At 45.7% G+C, this 24181-nt stretch overlaps 1 protein-coding gene across 3 annotated transcripts in view; it reads right to left on the bottom strand.

Moving 5' to 3' along the window:
* Positions 1–24181, bottom strand: part of PRLR (prolactin receptor) — a 138492-nt gene that overhangs the window by 82314 nt on the left and 31997 nt on the right. The gene's annotated exons all lie outside the window — the stretch shown is intronic.

The raw sequence follows: 24181 nt of genomic DNA, 5'->3' as shown, positions 1-24181 counted from the left end.
ATAGCATTATATATGTATATGTGTGTGTGTGTGTGTGTATACATATATATAGTATATAGTATAATAACAACCTTCCCTACCATTTTTTAAAACTTTGCCTCTCTGCCTGAGTATTCATTCATTCTATGTATATGTACTGAGCGTGTGCTATGTGTTCTGGCTGGAACAAAAACCTGAAATAAATTGTAATCACTACATTCACAGTGTTTAAAACAGACTTAACATGGACAAAAAAACAACCGTTATGGAGGGACCATGATAGATTAATTGGGCTTTCTGATGCAAAAGAAATGATATGGAAGGCTACTTAAGACTCAGCTTTCCTGAAAATGTCAAAAACCGAATTCCTTTTTCCTTCTGTAAATGGGACTTTATGTGGCTGGCATACAGGCAAAATCTTGGATCCGAAGTATGCACTTCCTACCCGGTCTGGGGACAGAACTCACTGGCAGCCCAAATTTCTAACAGCACAATAGCTTGACTTTCTATGCAAGGCATGGAATTTTAGGGAGCCTCATGGACACTTCCAGAGGGCTGTGGTGTAGATGTCATCATAGCCAGTCTGAATAACCACTACCTGGTTGATGAGATGTCTCGTCCAGGAGAGGACTTGACCTCTTTCCTGAACAGAGCAGAGCTTGGTGACTCTCATGCTGAATCCAGTGTAAGCTCAGAACACAGATCAGGAAGGTGAACACAGATCAGGAAGGTGGACACAGGATCACAGAGTATCCACACGGGACAAAACTGTGGGCCTTCATTCATCCGAACACCTCATTCTACTCATGAGTGTCTGAGGTTCCAAAACCCCCAGGCTTCTTGAGGACATAAAGCCATTGGAAAGCCTGAAGAAGGTTAAGAGAAGACCCAAAGAAGTGACATCCTGATGAGTTTACCACTTTTCCCCTTGCAGACTATAATTTCCCTTCTTGAAAAGGCATCTATCTTCATATTTTCACATTGCTTATGGTGAGTTTTAGCACAAACAATATCTGGAAAATACTTTTTTATTGTGTGTCTTATCTGCTACCTCCTTCCCAGTTGGGGAATCTACTGATTCTTCATTTTCCATTAAAACACTGACTGAAAATTCATTATTTTCTTGCTGTGTTCTTGCCATGACATGAGGCTCCCTCTGTAAACCAACTGTTTGCTAGTGCCACGCTTTGGGTATTCAGAGACCCTATGTGTGGTGCTGAAAATGACAGTCCAGTCATCTGAACTCGTGCTGGCTTCCATAAGGCACTGACCTCAGCACTGGCATCAAAGTCTTTGCACTGTCTGAATCCTCACACCAGCAGAGGAAGATGGACCATCCTATTTCTGCTGTCTCTGACCCACGGCAGAGCGGATCATCAGCACCTTGGGCAAATAACCATAATCTCCTGCCACTCCTTGGATGTGTGCTATTTCTGGGATACCTTCCTGAACTAGACCATGGGAATATCGAGAGCAAGGATGGGGTCTTTTTCATTTGTGTTACTTCAGCTCATAACCCAGTGAAAGGAAGAAAGAGTAAAGAAAGGTCTAGAGATAACTGATGATTCACCAGGCGTCTTTCTGATTTGCTGTTTATGAAAACCGCATTCTTACTGAATACAAATGAGTAATTTACCAGTGTGGTAATTTACCTGAAGCACACAGCTTTCAGTTTTGTATCTGTCCCACTTTCTTTCATTTTTAGAACTGCCTCCCACTCACCCCTCATGCCTCTAGTAAGACCAAACAGTGGACATCTGGCCCAAGCGAGTCAGTCAATGTAATCCTGCCTCCCGGATTCACTGAGAAGTTCAAAGGTGAGCATGCAACTCAAGCGGGGACACCGAGGTCTTCTCACAGAGACAGAAACAGGTGCTGAAGTGCGTGTGTGTGGAGAGCTTTCTCCTTTTGAGATCATGAGCTGCAAGGACCCTCTGAGTCTGGAAAGGCTGCAGCCTGTCTTCTCTGCCATGTGGAGAAAGTTTGTCAGAGCACAAAACCAACACAGACGGAAGCTTAGGTAAGAGAAAGAAAGGGAAGCGAGATGATGCTTGCTGCTTGAATACAGGATGCAGTGATGTCTGGAGATCAATCTAGAGTTCTTTTCAGATTTTGAGTAATGATACTTATTTTTTTAAATGTATTTAATTTTCTTTGGTTCAGTTTGCTTTAGATTCCACCACTTGCAACCAGAAAGTCTTGATAACTACGAATGTTGTAACAGGCAACATTGTACCAGTATAAGTGATTCCAGGGACGTACTGTGGTCCACAATACTGTACAGGCAATGTGAGTGAGTGGTCCTCAGAGCCTGATGCCCATGGAAGGCATCTGAATTGCTGTTCTAGATTGTAGTTCACCTACAGTCCCTTCATTCTGTGGTGGTTCCAGCCAGAAGTGGAGTTACAGTGGCAACTATCTGCTTTGGCATCCTTCATCCTTCTCTTGCCTCCAGAAAACCTTCATGGCCCACTCTTTTCCTCAGAGGGCTCTCCATTCAAGAAAAGAAAAAGGGCACAAAGCATTCATTCCTAGCTCAGACCTATCACCCTCATTCAGGGCAGAAAAACCACAGACCCGCATCTGCTTCTTTTCAACCCAGAAAAAACTGGACTGTGTTACCAGAGGGCTGTCCACCCTAGTGATATAAATAAACAGTGTCAGCAGGAGAGAAAGCCCTTGGATTTCAAGGGGATGTTTGGCTGTTATGTTAAGTAAGCAAACAAAGGAGGCCCGTCCAGGGAATAGGCCACCAGAGCTCCTTCTGATCCAAGGAATGTGGCAAATTCCTGAGGCTCTAGTTTATACACAAACCCAAGTATTTCCTTCCATGGTAAATACAGAGTTAGTGATCTGAGCAAGGAATTTGGGGCATTTTCTGTATTTCTCACTAAAGCCATGTTAACCAGCAACATTCATACTCTCTCTCACCCTGTGTTTTTAAGTGTAACCCAAGCCACCAACACGCACCAAGGATGTAACTGGCATTTGTGGCTGGGTCTGTGTCAGAAGGATTTCTTTCCCCTGGCCCTTTTTCTAAGTGAGTCCCATGACTTCAGTCTTACCTACAATGACTTTTATTAAATAAGGCACTTTAGAGACAAAATGCAAAAGTGACCTGACCGTAGTGTCTAACGTGACGGCATCCGTGCAGAGGAAAAGTGAGTGAGATCTGAGGTTCTGGGGTGCGGAATAGAGCCAGAGAGGATGACTACTCGGAATCAGTTCTCTCCTGGGCTGGGATACCTTACTCTGCAATATGGATACACATCCTGGCCCTTGGGCCAAATCTAGCCCACGGTGATCTAAGAATGCTTTTCATATTTTTTGAATATGTGAAAAAAAAATCCCAAATGGATTACTATTTTGTGAAACATGAAAAGTGTCCTTTTAACCAGCTCCTACCTCTCTTCTCCATTCCCCACGCCCCTAATCCCATCGGTGGTTTACTTACGTGGTTTGATCTCCAGCACAAAGCTCTACCACTGAGCTATATCCACCCCCTTATTTCAAGTATTTCCTGCCTTCTGGCTTCTGGGATGAATTTGGCCCACAGGGAGGCTTGGCAGGAGAGGGAGGGAGAGAGGGAGTGTGGATGGGGCATTTCTCCACCTGCCACCTTGCTGTGAGGTCACCTTGGGCTGTCTGAAGGTCACTGCCTCCCGCAAGGTGGTCCCTTCAACGCAACTGTCCCTCTGGGAGTTGAGGTGGGACTTTCCCACCCCTGATACTCCATGTGGTTCTGAGTACCCTTCTCATTCATCAGGCCCTTCTCAAACTGCTGTTTCCTGCAGGGACCCTGCACTGTGGGGACAACTCCAGTCTCCCCACAGTTTCTGCAGCAGCAAGAGGTCCCTCCTCACAGAGGACAGATCCCACTAACCCTGACCAATTGTGGAGACTTGGTGTCTGTTTTCACTCCAGGAGGCACTTTCTCTTCTAGGGTGATGGATAAGGCTTGATTTATTCTGAGGAAAAGCTAATTTTGTATTTTTATTTAAGCAGAAATGAGTTCTGGTTCAGGAAATGGTTCTGTGAAAAATGTAACAAGTTCAATTTTTGCTTCAGCCTCATGGATAAGAGGAAAGTTCCTGCTTTGGGTTTAGAATTTCAATTTTGCTTCCTAAAATTTTGGGGGGAGTTTGTTTGGTTTTGGTTTGTTGCTATGATTGTTTTCAAGCTGGTCTCCAGAAAAATGGGCCTTGAAAAAACTTGACTGGTGGACAAAGCAGTTCTTATTTCCACTCTGAGCCCCTACACTTTTTGGCCATTTTGTCCTTCTTCTAACCAGCTCCTACCCTTCTTCTCCATTCCCCACGCCCCCAATCCCATCTTTGGTTTACTTACGTGGTTTGATCTCCAGAGAATGGAGGATCTATTCCACAGAGGATGTTGGATGTTATAAAATTCACTATCTTTCAGGGGTGAGTTCATTTTATGAGGGCCTCTTACAATCTAGAAATCCTTCTCTGTGGTGATGGGCTGGCCGGCAGAGAAAATGAAATGATTATTTTGGGCACAGGATCCATGCATTACCTGTCTTCTCTCTTCCTTAGCTTTGATCTGGTTCTCTAGGGAGTGTCATTCCAGTGGAGGAGAAATAGCCAAAGCAGGCCTGCAGGACCCTGCACAGCTCAGTACTAAAGGATCTGGAAGAATCATTTAAGAACTCAAGGGGCAAGCCTGGCCTGACATCTGTGTCCATTTATTTAAGGAAGAAAATTGGGAAACAAAACGCAGAACCTTGCTTTCCTCAAAGGCCGCTGGCAAGAGTCACCTTCTAGTTCAGAAGTTAAATTCTGCCCTGTTAATCTTTTATTTTCAACTGAAAATAAGCAATTGAAACTTTTCAGCCTCTCACCTCTTTAAAAAGACAAGTCACACTCAACTGCAAGACATTTCAACTGATGTTTCAGCAAACAACTTGTGAAAGAAATGGGAAAGGAGGGAATGACTGTCAGCATGTGTTCCTTTTGCAAGTAGTTTTTTGTTGTTCTTCATTTTCTACGTTGACACATGCTGCTCGGGTTTATTAATTTTCTTTGCTGAAAATCTGATGATTTGAAAACCCCCAATTAACTTGTCCATTCCTGGTGATGGGTAACTGTTTCCCACACTTTCTTCTTACAGACATTGCTGCTGTGAACACTGTCGAGCCCAACGCCAGGCACAAACGCGGAGACGCCGCCACTTTGCTCCCTCCATCGTCACCTTGCCCCCTCCACCGTCACTCCCTTCCTTCACCTTCTTTTCCAGGGAATCCCCTTCTTCTGCCCCATGTTCAAGCCACTCTGTTTGGGCTCCATCTCCTGGCTCCTGTTGCTGGACAGGCTCTTGCTTCCATAACCTGTTTTGGGACCTGACAACTTAACTGTACCCTTGAGGTCTCCTCCAGGCTGGGGCTCTTGTCTCTGCCCTCCAGCTTCAGGCTGAAAATGATGGGTAAGGGCCCCACCTGAGCACCACAGGGCCTGTGGGGCTCATCATACCTGGGCCAGCCCCCTCCTGGCTCCTGCCTGACTAGACTGTAAGCCCAGGGAAGCAAGAAGGGGTCTGGCTTCATCAGTGATAGATGCTCGGCTCAGGCTCAAAGCCCAGTACTGGTATAATCTTTCTTTAAAGCTGGTTCTTTTTTTTTTATTTAATTTTTTGTTAGCTTTGTGGGGAGGTAATTAGGTTCACTTATTTTTACTTATTTATTTATTAGTGAAGGTACTGGGGATTGAACACAGGACCTCTTGCATGCTAAGCACAGACTCTACCACTAAGCTATACCCTCCCCCTGCTCCCCTGGCACTGGTTTAATCTTAAGGGTGACTTTAAAGTTATTTCGTGACTTAGCAAATCAATTTTCATTACTTTTAGGTGTCAACTGTCTTGTAGACATAATCAGATTAAAGATTGATAAATAGATAGATAGGCAGACAGACAGACAGACAGATATTGATCTGTAATATGCCTAATACCTAGTTACTTACACAGAGTATACATGTGGTTGCCTCAACTTGAGGGAGAATCTGTTGCACAAGGAGAAAAGGCCTTTGTATGCTTTGCCTCCAGTGTTTTTTAGAACAAGCCCTCCAAGCATTAGCATTTTAGAGGCTAAGCCATGCTCAGGTTTTCTGTAGTGATGCTCACCATAGTCTATGTGTTTTCTCTCAAAGTGAAGACAGATCTCCTCCAGCAGGACATTACTTGTTAGTAAGACTGACAAAGACCCCTACTTTCTTGGTCTGATCAGAGAGTACACTTTCTTCAGCAATGTCCTTCCACCCTCACTTTTTTCTCCTTTCGATTTAACTATAACTATGTGATCACTGCACACAAAGTAAGAGAATATTAAGAAACAAAAGGAAGAGGATTTAGAGCACCAGAAATCCCACTGAACAAGGACAACTGATGTTAACATTTAGTGGTATATTCTTTGAGAATTTTTCTCATGTGAATATATATATTTATTATATATTATGATATATAAAGTATATTATATGTGTACATATATATTGCAAATACATACACACCCTCATGTACATCTGATTGATCATTCTCATAAACCTCAACCTAGTCTCTCTGTACTGTCTCTTGTTATCATCTAATTCTCCCCCAGTCTTCTCTGACACATTCCTTTCTTTGCTTATAATTTCTCCCAATTATAATTTTTTCATGGCTTTCCCCCAAACCAAGAACTAATTTCACTATGTGGCAATCTGCTTCAAAACATCATCAACAATTCCAAGTTTAATTTTTTAATCTCCTTTTTTGATTTTTATAATGAAGAAATAATTCACATACCGCAAAATTCACCCCTTTAAAGCACACGATTCATTTTTTTTTTGATATGTTCTCAAGGTTGAGCACCACAATCAGTTTCAGAATATTTTTATGACAACCAAAAGAAACTCTGTAACATCAATAGTCACTCACCACTACCCGCCCCCATCAGGCCCTGGGAACCAGTAATCTACTTTTTGTCTCTATGGATTTACCTATTCGGGATATTTTATATACACAGAATGATCAAATACATGGTCTTTTGTGGTTGTATTCTTTCGTTCTGCACAATGTTTTTGGCGATCATCTACGTCATAGTATGTATCGGTAATCCACAGTGGTGAGGGATCTGTGAATGTCTGCTGGGAAAATGAACAGCTATATTTGACATGTAATACTTGCTACTTATTTTGGCTCATCTGTTCATCCCGCCATTAAACTTCCTTGTGTGTTAAAAATTTGCCCATCTTTCAATACTGACTTCCACTATGTAGCTTCATCAGGCTACAGCCTTTCACTGATTGCTGGTTACAGGCCAGGTGAATAGAACAGATGTATAACAGCAGAGATACGAGCCTTGCCCTCATGGAGCTTCCAGGCTTGAGTGGTGGAACAAGAACACTCGAGAGCAGGTAAAGCGCTATCTGTCACTGTCAGTGCTTGGGGAGTGCGGGGTGTCACACTGTGACCTCATCCGGCACTCCTCTGCCCTTCTCATTTGGATACACGCTGCATATCATTCTGTCCAGCTGTTCAATTTTTTTAATGAAAATATATACCTCCTACATCAATTCAAGCTTGAGAGCAGTGGCCGATGGTAGGCACTCAGAATGTGCCGTTGATTGGATGGCCTTGGGCAAAAGTACTGAGCAGCACATTCAGCTAAGCCCTAAAATGTTCACGTCTTGAGAGTCCACAGGAATGACAATTTGTCCTAGGACCTTTACTGGGATATGCAGTTGAATCCAACAACCAGCTAAGCTCTGCTGACCATTTTTACATTGGAATTCCACCAGACATTCTAGCTGTTTAACCAAGAGTGATCTCATTAGGAGCTGCAATTTATCAAAGTCATGATTACTAACCCCGGCATTGCTGTACACTAATTAGTCAGGTGTCAGAGTCCAGCTACTAGTTACTCTAATAGAAGGGTGAGCCCAGACCTTCCAGCTGGTGTAGTATCAGTGAGGAAAGAATGATTTAGCTCCCTTAAATTCAGTAAAGTTGTGAGGGAGAGATACTGTGCGTGTATATTAATTTTGAATTATTTAATGTAACCATTAACTGCAGACACATTTCTAGACAGAAAATTTCTTAATAGGCATTTCTATGCCTGTTAAATGAGAGATTCCACTCAGGCTGTGTTATTCTTCTAAAGGAGCCCTTCTCTCTCTCTTAATAAGTTTAATAATCCCAATCTGCGGTACTCAATTCCCGACGCATCAGACCTCATCTACAGATTAAGTGCAATTCTTTGTGAGGTAAGGAATAAAGTGGAGGCTAAAATAATTTGACCCAGTAAACTCCTTTTTTTTTAATGATTAGAAGGAATAGATCTGAAAGCTTTCCTAAGTGGGAAAGGCTCTGAGGAGGGAGAGAACACTGTGGCCACGACAGGTTCCGCGTGTGCAAGAAGTTAATCGGCTCCACTGCTCTCCTCCTCTGTCCACACACATTGGAATCTTCCTCTGGGCTCTTATTTCTGAGGTCTTCTTCCAAGGGCTCCTGACAGCTGTTTTAAGGTCTTCAACTATTGTTAGGCAGGGGTGACAAGCGATCACATGTGGCTGAGAGAGGATTTTGAAGATGTCACACCACATATGACCCATGTTTACTGTCACCCCCTGCATGTTTGGACGATGTATTTTTCTACCTGGGAGAACATAACATGCTGGTTTACAACCTCATGCCAACAGGCTCTGTGGGCATTCTTTACAGATCAGTATGCAGCATCTTCTGGACAGGTGAAACCTTTCTGAAGATTAAAATTCTGCCGAGTTTAACCACCATCTATATAAGTGCTCGGTCAAATAGTGAACTAAGCGAAATAAGTCAAACAGAGAAAGACAAATTCTGTATGATATCACTTACACGTGGAGTCTAAAAAATACAACAAACTAGTGAATAGAACAAAAAAGCAGCAGACTCACAGATACAGAGAACAAACTAGTGTTTACCAGTGGGGCGAGGGTAGGGAGGAGGGGCAACTTGGGGTAACGGATGAAGAGGTGTGACCTGTTATGTATAAAATAAGCTACAAAGATATACTGCACAACATGGGGAACATAGCCAATATTTTATAATAACTATAAATGGAGCATAACCTTTAAAAATTGTGAATCACTATATTGTACAGCTATAACTTACACAATATTGCACATCAAGCATACTTCAATTTAAGAAAACAAACAACAAACAAACAAACAGAACAACTAATATTGGCTGACCTAAAGAAACGAGGGCACCGATTCTAAGTCACTAAGTTAGCCGGTCAAACAGTGCCTCTTGAAGTTAAATGTTATTGCCAGAGATATTGTTTCCTCTGTAGATTAAGTGATGTCATGTCTCATACAGTAGACAGATTTCCATGTGGATAGATGTTTATGGCTAGTGTCATAAGCAATAAAAGGGAAAGAAATAATAAAGAACAAAGCAAACAGGAGAAACACCTTTCATCTCACATTTGATTCTAGCTCATGTTTCATCCCCACTCAACATTTGAGGATAGGAATGAACCTGCAAGTTGGGTGAGTCCTAGGAGATGTGCTTATGTGGGGGATGAGCCCGTGCTACCCAAGCGCTGATGCTGCCCCGGAGCACACTAATGCAGCATAATAGTTCTTAACATCTTACGATAATGTTGGTTTAATAGACAATTCAAGAAAAAGGGAACCAGCGTAAGCGCTCCTGCTTGGCACCATCCAGTTTCCAAAGAGACCATATGGAGTTGTCTGCACTCTCGCTGTTGTATCTACTGAGAGCATGAAAAATAATCTCACTCTGCCATACGCGATTGATCATTTAAAGTCAGGACAGGGCTGCCTGATTTCACGTAGAAACAAAGTGGTGTAACTCCCAGGACTGAAAAGCGCGTTGCTCAACAGCAGACTCTGCTGTTTCCCCAGAGATCTGTTTCATTTGGACAAATGAGCCGGCAGAAACTCAAGAGCTGCATAATTTGTCCTGAGAGGGACATTTAAAATCTTTCTCCCCTCCCTTTCATTAGCTGCCAGCCTAATACAGCGATGAGAGCCTGGGAAATTCAAAGGACTGGAGGAGGAATGAATGGCTCCTATACCCCAACAAGACCTCTCAGTGCAAATTATCAGGCAATTATCAAGATGAGAAACTAAGCCCTCTTGTGTCATTTTCTCCTCCTTCCCCCCTCCTCATACAGGTGCTCTTAGGATAAGAAAAAAAATGTAGGGTAGAGATAATTAGGTTGTCAACCAGATGTCCCTGCATTGTCAACACGAGGGCAGAGGCGTAGTCTAGAGGAAGCCATGATTTTTATTTCTCTTGGGGAACCAAGAAGCCAAGACGCAGCCACAAGAAACAGTGGAAATCCCAGGTACCTGGCTACACTCCCATTCTCTTCGGGATCCACTACTCAAAAAAAAAAAAATCACTGGACTCTATTTTTTCCTTTGCTTCATGGGACTCAGCTGTCGTTCACTCCACCAATAGGATTTATCACTCCTGTACTGGCCACTAAAAAATGTACATTATTACCAAAAAGGCAGCCATATTTAACGTCTCCTCTGTGTGATAGCACAGATCAAAGAAACATACACGTTTTTGCTGCAAGCTGATGCCATGCTGCTTAAATTCTCTCATGGACTTAGGAAATGATACTGGCGTCTCCTTCTCTAACAGCATCACTAATCCGGACTGAGTGCTCACTGCGTACCGGGCAGAGTTCTCATGTTCTAGATGCGTTCCCAGACCTCAGGCTCACAACAGGAGTACAAGGCAAGTGTTATTGTTTCCATCTTGCAGCTGCAAAAGTGAAGGCACAACTAAGTCAGGTAACCTGTCCACAGGTGTGGAGCTTCAGGAGGGCAGAGGCAGGATTTGGACCCCTGTGGGTTCTGCCCCACAGCCATGCTCTTACATGACCACACGGTGCCTTGTGTGATCCAAGGGTGTCCCAGAAAGTATGTTTAAATTACCCTGAAAACTTCTTAGCTTTCCAGATTCACAAGTTTTCCATGCACAGAATAGTTAAGATGGTAATCATTGTTTCTGGAGTACAGAGACCATAAACACCCCTTTATTGCTCATCCATTAAAAAAAATCACAAAACCATGCTCTTCACAACTACAACAGCCTGAGTAAGTCTCTAGTTCAATCTCCCACCCAAGGGAAGGCAACCCCTCTTTAACCTCCCCTACTGGTGTCTCCTTTTCCCCCAACCACTGGACCAACACATCAAACACCAAGAAAGCCCTCGACCTGCCTGCACAGTGTTAGTTCCCTGCAGACAGCACTGATCGCCGGAAAAGCCTGGTTGTCCAACACTCCCCTTCCACTGCTTCTATTTTTAACATTTGGAACAAAGAGGAGTACTCCGTCCTCTTCTCTTTGAGTGCTTTAAAGAGTGGACAGCCGTCTCATTCCTCCAGGCCTTCCTCTTCTACAGGAAACAACATCCCAATTCTTTCTCACATTTCACTGGTCTCATCCATCTGTTTCCTTGTCGCCCCCTACTGGACACACATTGTATTGCCAATACCTCTTGTCAAAAGTGTATCATATAGGGTGTAGGATTCTCAGCCTTGGGTTCTCCAATGAACCTGGCAGGTCTATGGCATGCCTCCCAACGGCCAGAAGGTGTGGCTTATCCCAGGTCCTGCGTCTCTCTCTGAGGATCCCATCACATTTGCTTAATTTAGGCCAAGGGTCTCCAAGACACAGAAAACAAGGTCCCTTAGACACCATGTGTTTTCATTTGACACACAGAGAAGGGCCACAGGGCGTAAATGAAGTCCTGGTCCTGAGCTGGTTAGTCTACGGCAGCTGCAGACACACATGCAGTGGGCATGGGATAGTTCTGATTCAGATAGAGAGCCCAGAACTGAGTGGAGTGTTGAAATCTTGGGGTTATGAACTGATATGTCTCTGAGAAAAATGACACAGACATGGTATTTGAAGGACCCCACCATCTTCTTTTGCCAAGTCACTCACTCAGGGCCGTAAGAGTTTTTCAAAATATTTTTCCTACCTGAAAGAAGGCAACCCAAGAAGATCTGAATTTATTCTTACAGAAAAAGTCACTCTGGAGCAGATCTGACTAGTAGGTCATGTCAAAGGACCATCTCTTATGGTCTGAATTCTCAGCATCCCATTTGAGGCCACCTCCGAAGGTTGGCCTTTTCTCTGCCTATACCTATATGGCCTTCCTCTTTCCGATTCCTGGGAAGATGTAAAAGAACTTCTGATAATGGTTGGCTGATTCAAAGCTTATGCCTCCAAAGACAATCTGCTTTTAAAGTGAGGCGCCCTTAAGCGTAAAGTTGAACCTGGTGGGCAAGAATGAATTAGGCACGGGCATGGGGGCCGTCCCACCATACAGCCCTCACCTATCAGGGTCTACCTGTAAGGTCAATCCCGCCTGCCTGCACATCATCTCCTTCCCTTCCTTGCAGGGAGTGGTCCTACCTGCTGCAGGTGAGATGGGGGATGGCGGTGTTCTAAGCACTTTGCATGTATTTATCTAGTCTTCCGAATAACACGGGATCCCTGAGGCTCCTCTGGGGTAAGTCACTTGACTGTTATTGTATATTGTCAGCACGGTGCTACACATATAGGAAACACTCAGCAAACATAGGTATTATTAATAACTCAGAAGGATGATATTTTGGTATGAATTAGGCCAAGGTCCACCTTGGTATTACATCAATAAAGGAAAGTTTTGTTTCACATAAAAAAAAATTCAGGGGACTGTTTGAAGGACTTTAGAGAAACAACTGTTATATAAGACATTATCCAGTAGCCTTGGCTTTCAGATCTCCTCGGGAAGGAAGCAAACTGACCTGCGTATGAGCCATTAGCCTTGCTCTCTAGATTTAGGACTTCCTTTCATTTCAGACGCCTCCTCCACATAGTAAGAAAAGACACAATGAATTCCCACGTCCCTTCCAACCTAAATTCCAGGATGTGTTACTTTCATGGCGGGTATATGCAGCCAATAAATCACATTTCCTGAGAGCATCTCATCACTGAGAGTTACTTCGAACGATGAAGTAAGTTCTCTTTGGACACCCTGCAAGTCAGGCCAGACGACCGCAGGCCCTTCTAAGGTCGTGTGATTTTATTCTCCCAAAACCCTTGTGTGCTTGAGATGTCAAATTAAGAAGTCCACTTTCCTAGAAAAATCTTCCAAAGGAGTTCCCTGAGGTTTTCGGCTTGGGTCTATCCTAATTGAAATTACAGGCCCAATTGTTTGTCTCTCTGTCCACCCTGGGCCCCGAGGAGGAATCCAGTGGGGGTGAAGTCCTCTTGGAAACGTGCTTCTAGAAAAGGCACAAGTCCTGGCTCACTGCGAAGTTGTCTGGCTGTTAATAATTAACTCTGGAACTCTGAGTGGGGGCAGTCACAGTGGTGGAAGGCAGAAATTCTGTTTATACGTCCACACTGCTGAGAACTTGAGGTGAAGGCTTATCAAGGGACAAGAACAGCTGTCTCCGCTTTGACCAGGTGTCTTTGTGCCCTTAAGACCAGCCTGTTGACCCCTCTGAGAGGCCGGGTGGGGGACGAGGGGAGTCGGGACTATGTCTGCAGCATCTGTTTCTGTTCAGAACACTGGGAGCAGGAGGAAAGTCTTCCCAGCCACACTGGTACAGTGTATGTATCTATGCTGGGTGGTGCGGGGGTACTGAGCACAAACAACCTCACCTCCAGCTTCTCTTCCAGCGCGGTACCGACCTGATGCTCGTCAAGACTTGCCGTGATGCTGGCTAGTGCTGCCGAGCATCAGGACCGAGCTAAATCCAGACGTGCCCTGGGGAGATCTTAGAGACCTCAGTGATCTTAGAGGGTGTCTCTTCTCCGCCCAGAGGAGCAGTGATGCCTCAATTGAGGAAGTGGGCACCTGAGAGGTGCTGGCACTACCTGGGACACCAGCATTCTGGTGCACCTGGACCTGTGAGGGAGGTGGGGAGGGCAGGAGAGCCAGTGTAAAAACCTCACCGTGGAGTAGAGAGGCAGCTGCCACCCCACTACCCGAGGGTGGACCTGGCTGACCCATTTTGCTTCAGCCTTTGATAAGTTTATTTCTAATGTCACATTTGTAACATTTTCTTACTTAAAATCTCATTTATCCATTGCAGAGTCATTCACACTGGGAAGATGAATATGGCTTTTCTGCAGCTGTTTAGAAGAAATATTCTTGCTTGCCTGTTCCCAACCCTGGGATGGATCCATCTGCCCTCAAGAATCAGACCCTCACTCTGGCTGGGCACCCGAGGTGGCCCATGGCTGGATTTTCTAAGGGCAATTGGAGGCAACTGGTGGGCAGCAGGAAGTACACCAAACCAGCAGTAAAAGTCCTGGCTCTTCTACTCAGTAGCTGGAGATCTTGGGCAAGCCACTTTCCCTACCTGTAAAATAGGTATAAGAAGATCTATTTCAGAAGTTTGTTACAGGGGGAAATGTAAGCACTCTGACACAATAAGTAGAGGCGGGGTCACTGTTGTTAATGGAATGAGCCCCAGGTGGGACACCTGACTCCTACGGTCCTGTCCCCTCACAAATTCAGTAACTGTGAGCCAGTCACTTAACTTTGTAGCCTTATGTTCCTTATCTACCAAATGGATCACACTGGATTCCCAAGATCCCTTTAACTTGAAGAGTCCCTGACCTCCATGTCTCCAAGCCCCTCAAATAAAAGATGATGAAACTGAGCCCAGAAAGGTTAAACCAGTTGTCCAAGGTCACACAGCTTGAAGGGCAGCAGAATCAGCAGGCATCCTACATCCCAGTGTAGGGTTTTCCTACTGGAGCGCAGAAGCCTTCCTGTTTACCTAGTGAAAAAAAGGGAGGAATTTGAGGGGCCAAGGGGAGAGAATGACCTTGCCTTGGCCTTGGCGGTCAGGGAGTCCACGTTTCCCAGATGAGGGCTGGTTATAGGTGTCAGTCAGTAAGGTTCATCCCCTGAAAACCTCCCTGTGGACAACAACCTTTCTGTATCTCCTTCAAATGAAGCTACACAACCCTGATCTTTTGCGTTGGCAGCTCTGTTTGACTTTGGCCTAGGTGTCAGCTGCCCCTCTCTCAGGCCCACGCTATCTCCTTAATCTCCTGCCACTGCAGTCATGGGGCAGCCACCAAGATGGGTCGGGGGGCTTGCTAAGAAGAAGACCCTTGCAGTGCCCAGAAAGCTCTACAAAGAGGCCACTGGGTCCCCCAGGTCCAGCCCTGGCTGGTTACAGCAGCTTGCTTTCTCATAGTTCCTCTTACTCGTCTTTACCTGGAATTCATTTGGGGCCACCTGATTTGTTTAACCACCCACACAAAAGATCAACAAGTCTTATTTATTTTTTAAAGAGCTGATTCTAAAGGGAACTGAGGTGAGCAAACACTGTTCTTCACGTCAGTCGCTCTCCCCTGGTGGCCTGGGTTCAGCCCATCTGGGACACACTTCAATCAGCTTCATCTCCAGAGCCCAGCATGCTGGCCCTGCCCTAGCCCACAGCAGGGAGCCACCGACAGTGGGGAGTTTGCCTTTGTGGGCTCATCAGGAAGAGAGGGCTTCACTGGTTCTTTTTTAAAAGAAGTGGCAGGTGCTCTTTTCCCCTCTGTGCTAGTTGCATTGCTCAGTATCCACAGCTTAGAGACCAGGGAAGAAAAATCACAGACCTTACTCGATCTACGCCTTTTCATTGTGGATCTGTTAGCTGGGAGTATTATCCAGAATGTTCATCTGGTACAGTATCAGCCCGGACAAATAAAAAAGACACAGGTCATAAATAATTGGCGAGGCCTTACTGGTGCAAATCAGCTGAATTTCAACACTGCCATCCACTAACCGGGAGGCTTTTCATTTATATCTAGCATAATCTAACATTATTGAGAGTCTCTAAGTGCCAGGCACTGTTTTACAGGCATTAATTCATTTAATTTTCTTTGAAAATTCTATTTAGGTGGTGTTATGGGCTAAATTGTCTCCTCCCCCAAAATTCATATGTTGAAGTCCTAACCCCCAGTGCCTCTGAAGGTGACTGTATTTGGAGATGGGTTCATCACAGAGGCAATCCAGTCACAATGAGGTCATTAGGCAGACCCTCATCCAGTGTGACTGGCGTCCTTACAAGGTGGGGAAGTCTGGGCACAGAGACTCATTCGGAGAGGATGCCACATGAAAAGGAAGGCAGAGATTGGAGTCATGCATCTAGAAGCCAAGGAACACCAGAGATGGCCAGCAAGTCACCCGAAACTAAGTGACAGGCATGGAACAGGGTCTCCCTCACAGCCCTCAGAAGGAACCAACCCTGCCAACACCTTGATCTCAGGTTCTGAGGCCCCAGAACTGTGAGACAATACATTTCTGTTGCTGAAGCCTTTCAGCTTGTGGTACTTTTGTTACGGCAGCCCCAGCTGCCGTAACACAGGTGGGCAATACAATGATCCTACGTTACTTGTGGAAATTGAGGCACAGAGAGGGTAAGTGCTTCCCTAATGCCACACAGCTCACACGCGGAGGGCAATTTGTTCCAGAATCTGTCTTCCTACCTACATTGGAAGAAGTTCTTTGTCCATGCCAGGCTCAGAGACTCAGCTGCCTGGCATATTCTCACAGCCTCTGTTGGGAGGAAGTCTCCTCCTGGATTATAAGCAGGGACACAATTGTCAAGACTCCTGTTCTAGCACAAGATGGCAGCATGAGATGGGTGGGCTTATGGACTGCCAAGGAGTTCATTTACCTCCTTCTCTTCACTACTGGAGTATGCCCAGAGTAAGCTTCCTTTCAAAGGAAAGGCAGTTGATTGTTTAGACGAAAACGGAATTTGTTTTAAATACTATAGTTAAAAAAGGCAGATTCTGGAACAAACTGTCCACCATGTATTAACTGCGTCTCACTCACTTTCTCTGTGCCTCAGTTTCCAAATGGAACATAGGATCGTTGCACTGCCCACCTGAATTCATTTGCTGGGGTGGCTGTAACAAAGTATTACAAATGGAATAGTTTAAACAACAGAAATGTATTGTCTAACAGTTCCGGAGGCTAGCTTTTACCAGAAGGAAATATTTACACGAAGGTGATTTTACACGACGGAGACTGTAAAACAAAGCAGTAGAGTCACCGACAGCACAGAAACGACGCAATTAACGAGTGAGTTACTTTCCTGACAGCTGTTTTACCAGCTTGCCTTCCCCCCCACAGCAGGAAGCCCGAGGTGCACAGCTGCGGAGAAAGGGACTTCCGAGGAACACCATTTCCAGGTGATTTTACCGTAACAGCCTCCTAAGTGTTCTCCGTGTCTCTGGCCTTGTTCCTTCCAGGCTGTTGTCCACATTTCAGCCAGGACTTTCCTTCTACAACAGTAAGTCTGATGGCACGTCTCTCCTGTCCACAGTCCTCCTGTAATTTTCTGTGGCCTCAGCCTTCTTACTGGCCTCAAAGTCCATCTTGAGCTGGCTCTGCCTTCTGGCCTCAGGTCTCACCTGTCTCCAGGCTGAACCCTCAGTGTTCCATCCACTTTACACACTAGTTTCCAATTCCACCTGCCTTCTCAGTGCCTCTGCTCTTGCACTGGGCATCTTCTTCTGCCAGGAACACGCTATCCAGGGCCCCCTCCTGCTGACTTTACCTTCAAGACTCAAGTCAGGCATTTAGTCCTTACGAATTCTTCCCTGATCAGCCCAGTTGGGTCCCAGGTCTTCTCATGCAGACCCCCTGCCCTCGGGTCTTTCAGGACCACAAATTTCATCACCCGTGTTATGGCCATTACTGGTCCATGTGCCATGTCACCCACCAGCTTCCTGGGGACAAGGACTGTATTTCATCTATCTTTGTGTTAAGACCTCTCCTGCTATATAACTGATGCTCAATCAAGGTTGAGAGAATGAGTAATTTGTTGAGAAATGAATAAATGAAAGACCCAAGGTTTACTATTATAAATAGTGAGGAAACAGCCCTGGGCTCTGTCATGAGTGTCTGTTCTGCTGTGTCCCTGCAATTCAGGGCCCCTTGTTAAGGTGCTAGTGCTGACTTCTGCATGCCATTCACAACTCTGGGCCCTCCTCTCTCCCCAGCTCCCTGTTTCCTGGGGAGCCGGGACCACTGGTTGAGGTTTTACCTTTGTTATGGGTGGGAATTTAAATGTATTCCAATGACTGAGAAACACAGGGTGGATGGGGAGAAAGGATGTAGACTAAGAGAGAAGGAGGTAAGTCAAAAGAGTGTTGTTGAAAGGAAGGGAGAAAAAGCATGAGCAGGAGGAGAAGAGGGTGGGGAGGATTTGTGTCGTGAATGATTCTTACTCCCAGGGCAGAGTAACCCAGCCCAGGGCTGTCTCCTCTTTTTCTCTCCACTGTTACCAAATGTCAGACTTTGCCCTGAATTTCCTCAAGCAGTCCTCCTGATGAAGGCAAACACATTAAGCAAGAAAACGAAGTGACAGTTCTGTGCTGGTGAGCATCCACAGAGCAGACGCCCTGAGAAAACAGACCGTGATGAGATGCACGTGTGGTCTTTCTCACAGAAAATTCTGGCTACAGAGTGGTAGTTCTTTGAGGCCCATATGTGCAAGAAATGCCCCAGAGACCAGCCAGGAGCAGGAGAAGTGGCCAGATGCTGATGTGTTAGGAGAGGCCAGCTGTCCCAAAGCTGATGCTATTCTGGAATCAAAGCCTGGCTCTGCTTGCTTTCCTGGTTACATGGAGGTGTTAGGGCTACTCCTGTAGTTGAAGGAGTTCTGAGGCCAGCACCCTGGGAACACACAGAACCAACACTGGGTCATCCACCCCATGGATATGCCCCCTTCTTCAGGGACTGCCATTTAGGGGGCTTCAATGGGAAGGCCCTCCTTGCCCTTACCTCTGCCCTCTGCATCTAACTGACTGTTCTGTGACCCTCAACTGCCCTAGTTATGTAACAGGAAAGACAAGGAGTAAAATCTATGTCTCTGGATGAGTTATGCTGTTCAAAACAGCCTTCAGGCAACCTAAATGTCCATCGATAGATTATTAGATAAAGAAGATGTTCTATATACAGACAATGGAATATTACTCAGCCACGAAAAAGAAAACAATGCCATTTGCAGCAACATGGATGGACCTAGAGATTATCATACTAAGTGAAATAAGTCAGACAGAGAAAGACAGACATCATATGATATTGCTTACATGTGGAATCTAAAAAAAGAGACAAATGAACTTATTTATAAAACAGAAAATAGACTCACAGATATAGAAAACAACCTTACATTTACCAAAGGGGAAAGAGGGGGCACTGATAAGTTAGGAGTTTGGGATTAACGTATACACACTACTTTACGTAAAACAGATAATCAGCAAGGACCTCCTGTATAGCATAGGGAACTGTATTCAATATTTTGTAATAACCTATAATAGAAAAGAATATGAAAAAGAATATGTATGTAAATATATATATATATATATATATATATACACACACACACACACATACACATATAACTGAATCACATTGCTGTTCACCAGAAACTAACACAACATTGATACAATGCATCCTTGCCTCCACCATCTGTGGCTCCCCCTTCCCACACTCCCGGGACTGGTCTGTCACATGACTCTGCTGCCGTGTCATCTTGCTGGTCTCTTCATCTCCGCCCCCAGGCCAGGCCCACATTTTCTCCCTGGAACCCCGGAGGTCTCGAGTGGGCCCTCACATTGGTCATTATGGTCCCATTCCCATCTCCTTGTCCATCTCTTCTTAAAACACGGACCTTTCCCTAAGACTTCTATGCAGCCGTTGAGATCGTAATCATAGTCCGTGCCTCCTGCCTGTTCCCAGTCCAGAAGAGAAAAGCCAAAGGGAAGAAACAAAACTGACAAAGAAAATGGCAAGTCTCTCACCTGTGGCCTTGCTGCTGTCTGTTACCCCGCTCCCACTCCTGACTGGAGCCCGCCACATCTTTGAGTCTTAGAGGCCAGTGGCCTGAGATGACGTTGTCCTCCACGTTTCCTGCCTTGACAAGGAGAATACGGGGACTCTAACAGTCATCTTTTTACAACCTGGGACAAGGCACAGCTCACTGTTAATAATTTATCTCCATATTAAAGTACGGAGGGTTGTTAATCATTATTCAGTTGTGGGGATAAGGCGGACAAGACAATCTCTGCTGAAAAACACGAGAGCACACTTTGCTTCTGCAGGTTCCAAGGGTCAGAGCTTGGGGTCAGGGGAAGGCTTGCTCACGTGCGTCTGCTGGGTCTGGCTGGGGGTGTGGGGTCGGGGAGAGGACCCTATGCTTTAACAGGTTCTGAGCGAAAAGTACACGCTGATTTTGAAGGAAAGCACTAAGCCTCGAGTTTCCAGAAAAAGCAGTCCATCCACTCCTGTGAAATACGGGCACGGAGAAAGACCAAGAGAATGGCTCATTCTGACACTACATTCAGCGGTTCGAAACTGAGCCCACGCTCCAAGGCAGGCCAAGTGGAGAAGTCTGAGCTCAATCCAATCCTGAAGGCAGGGAGGAGGCAAGACGTTTTCTGGGAGGTGACGGGAATGTGGCAGGATAAAAGGAAGGAAGTGAAGAGAGGAAATTAAATGGAGAAAAAACCAAAGTGGGTGAAGGAATGAACAGTCTTACTTTCTTAGAAGTTCTCATTCACAGGCCGTCTGCCTGCTCAGAGACTGGACACACATGGACAAAGGGGGCTTCTTTAATGAGCAAGCACATTTAGGGATGTTTATGGCCAACTGAGACTCTTGAAGGAATTCTCTTAAGACCAGCTCCCCTGAGGAGAAACATCTCCTTGCACCCTTGAGCCTTATTCCTTCCTCCCACCAGCAGAAGTCAGCCAAGGGAGCAGGCCCCCCGCAGTGGGCGTGAGCAGCGGCCAGTCCCTGGATCCTTGAAGGAAAAACAGAAAAAAGCAGTAACTGGGTTTTGCTCATCAGAGTAGAAATGCCCAGTGTGTTCTGGTTGTGTTCATGGCTCTGGCCACCAAAGGAAGGCCTCGTGATGGCATTTGGGAGGAGAGAGGTCCTTTGTTCCTTTGGAAAGGTTGCTGATGACTCCCCTAGTTGGAGGTTCTTACAAAACCACACTCTGAAATGTGAAACTGGTTTGGGCTTGGCCTATTTTGCCTGAAGGTGAAAGAGTCTTGCACGGAAGAGAGAAATGCTCTCTGGAGGTGGGTTAGAAGGACATGTAGGGCAGGGGGAAGGCTGGGACCTCAGAGAACACAAGCAGGACAAAGCTGTAGCTAGTGGGGCTCACTTCCTCGTGAAGATGGTTTCTGCTGAGATGATCCTCGGTCTCCCAGGCTACCCAGGAGCACCGCAGTGCAGGAGGGAGGCTCGCAGCTCCTGCCTGGGAGCCTGGGCAGTGGCCCAAAGGCCAGGGAAGGACACTCGAGTGCATCTGCAAACAGACCAACTGAAGGCTGGTCAGGACCTCCCTGGAGGGAATGGGTCTTGGGGTCAGGCGTGTAGAATTCTGGGAACCACTTTCCTTTGACCTCAACATTTTTTTTTTAATATCCAAGATTGATCCATTTGCCAAGAACTTCAGCCATGGTGAGAACTAAACTGTCCCAAGTGGGAAGGGAAAAGGCTGAGGCCAGTTCTCCCCGTGAGCTTTGCTCCAGCACCTGTAGGGATTCACAGGCTCATTCAGAAGTGTTGGAAGCTACAACCGTTTTGGGTTTTCTTTTTTTCTTGCTTTGTACATTCATCAGCTGTGGGGCTGACTCCTCCCCTTCTGGCTGCTTCCCCAGGTCTATCCAACTGCCTGGCTTCCCCTTGGCAGGGGGGTTCCCTCATGGCTCAGATCTGGGAGCCATCAACTCCGGTGAATGATGAGGGCGCAGGTGATTGATTAAGACTCAGCCCATGTCCCCCTCGCTGAGTCTACATAGGTCTTGCCCTTATCCGCTCAGCTTTTTCTGTCTGTCACTTGTAACCACAGCTGCCTGGCCCCTCCTCATGTACTTTCAGTCTTTGAGGCTGGAGAGAAGGCCCTACAGGGTGTAAGTCTGGGTGGAGACTCAAGGTAGACCAGCCAACTAACCTGGCAGCATCCCTGAGAGAGCACGCTCGCCAGCAGTGGAGACCCACCCACTCTGGGAAGCCTCCGTCACCAGGGAGTGCTGCTCACAGCACGCAGCCTTACTTGGTGTGTGGACCAGAGAAAAGCTCCTCAGAGGCCACGTTCAGGGGTCCCTGACCATGTGGTTTGCCACCTCGCATCTGTATCATTCCCCGAGGGTGCTCCTCAGGCAGGAAAGGGTGTGAGGCCTGAGCTTGTGAGCTGAAGGAGCAATGCCCGTCCTGGCAAGCGGGAAAAGCAGCCTCTGAGACCTGCCCTGAGGACAGTGGAGCAGTCTGGGCTGTTCTGCTATAGATGCTGATGGGACCATTTCTCTAGGCAGCCCGTCAGTCCCTCTTACAACATTCTTCACCCTCCCTTCAGATCCCCCGATGACAGAGCGACCTATTTGTAGCCCAGCTCTCTGGGGAACTGGGCAATGATGCTGACACATTTTATACTCCTCCGGCAGACATCTCAGGGCTCCCCTGAGAGCAGGTAGCTTGAGATAATCTTGTCCTAGAGAAGGATTTCCTTCTCCTGCTCAAAGGGTGCCAGCCCCAGGCCCTATCAGAGAATGGCTTTGTAAAGCTGTCTTACACCTGCCAAAGTAAGCGAACAGAACACTGTGATATTATGCCCTTGACTCTACGGCGTATTCTTCCAGGCCCTAGTGAAGCTGCAAAGCTGATGCCCTTCAATGGGTTTCCCTGGCATCGGACAAAAGGCGTGTTTCTGCAGGATGCTTACGACAGTTTCTTTTTATTTCATCCAGCGGACGCTGGCCTTTTCAACTGCTCTTTGCCACTCTCCTTCCCAAAGATTAGAGCCCGGATTCCTGACTCTAATTTCCTTGCCCCTGCTCTTTAGTAAACTGGCCTTTTAATCTTAATTTCATTTTGGTTATTTGTGGTTAAGTAGGAGACAGTGGTTCTCTAAAAAGAAAACTATTTTGGTTGCTGAAAGAAATATTCTTTTGGTTTCCTGCTTTGCTTTCGTTACTAAACTCCACCATGTGGTCTTTTTTTCCCTCTTTCTTCCCTGCCTCTTCTTTGCCATTGAAAAGTATGTAACACCTACGTGGTTTGGGTTATAAAATCAGTCACATGGACTGTGTTTACAGCAGCTCCAAGCGTGGTGTCCTCAGGGAACTGCAGACACACTCCACAGGTAACTTGTTAGTGCGACGATCTGCCTATGATAAGAAGCCTACAACCTTCGCTACAGCCAGCCGATCTGTCCCCTTTGAAGCCTGTGCCCTACATCACAACCAGCATCACAAAAACAACAGCTAAGTTCAATGGAGCTGACTACGTGTCATCCGCCTGTGCCCTTGGTTGTCCCCTCCAGGCTGGGTTCCTGGTTCTCCCCAGAGCCGGCCACAAAGAAAGCAGGGTCCCTTGGCAGGAAGCTCCAGCCCTGGAATAGAGCTTCTTTTTCTCAGAAGCAGGAGAAGTAAGAGAAGATGCCTAGACAAGTAGCCCTCAGGCCCCTTAACCTCACCAAAACCTTACAGAGGTTCATACGGTTCACAAGTCAATGGGCTTTTTCTTCGGTGTAAAGCAATTCTACAGGACAAATGCAAGACCAGCCAAAAGACAGAATTTGCTACAGATCCTCTTCCTTTTCTCCCCTAAGCCAGGCTGTGTCATTTGTGGACATTTTCAGTTTCCGATATCAGAGATGTGACAGTGGTTATGACTGTGAGAGAGACAACGTGTTTGGTTGAAAAATTGTCTGAAAGGAAGACCAAATGGCTAGAAATAATCACCATTCCCACTAATCTCCTGTGATTAGAGTTATGACAGAAAGGGTTTCAGGTGTCATTTTTACAGCTATAAATTTACCTTAAAGGAGATGGAATTTTAGGGAAATTTTTAAAAAGTGTCTTCTGACAACTTTCCTTCAAAAATTGAAAAAATTGAAAAAAGACAAGTCACTTAAGACACGTTCTCCTCCTTTACATTTTACCTATTATAATTCTCTAAATAAAACCTGGCTATTACATGAGCAATGCGCTAGCCATGTAACCCATTTTGAAATTCCAAAAGAAGGTGATTGTAGACCTGCAAATGAGACTTAAAATGAATATTTTGTGTATTTCAATTCCCAGGCTACATTTTGTAGCTTCCTTCTCCCCTATAAATTCCAAATTTGTACTCTGAGGCATTAAAATTTCCAAAAATGTATCT

The sequence above is a fragment of the Vicugna pacos genome, chromosome 3, assembly GCF_048564905.1.
Source record: "Vicugna pacos chromosome 3, VicPac4, whole genome shotgun sequence".
NCBI lineage: Eukaryota > Metazoa > Chordata > Mammalia > Artiodactyla > Camelidae > Vicugna > Vicugna pacos.
Note: the sequence above shows the minus strand (reverse complement) of the source record. Positions and strands in the feature narration are given on the sequence as shown.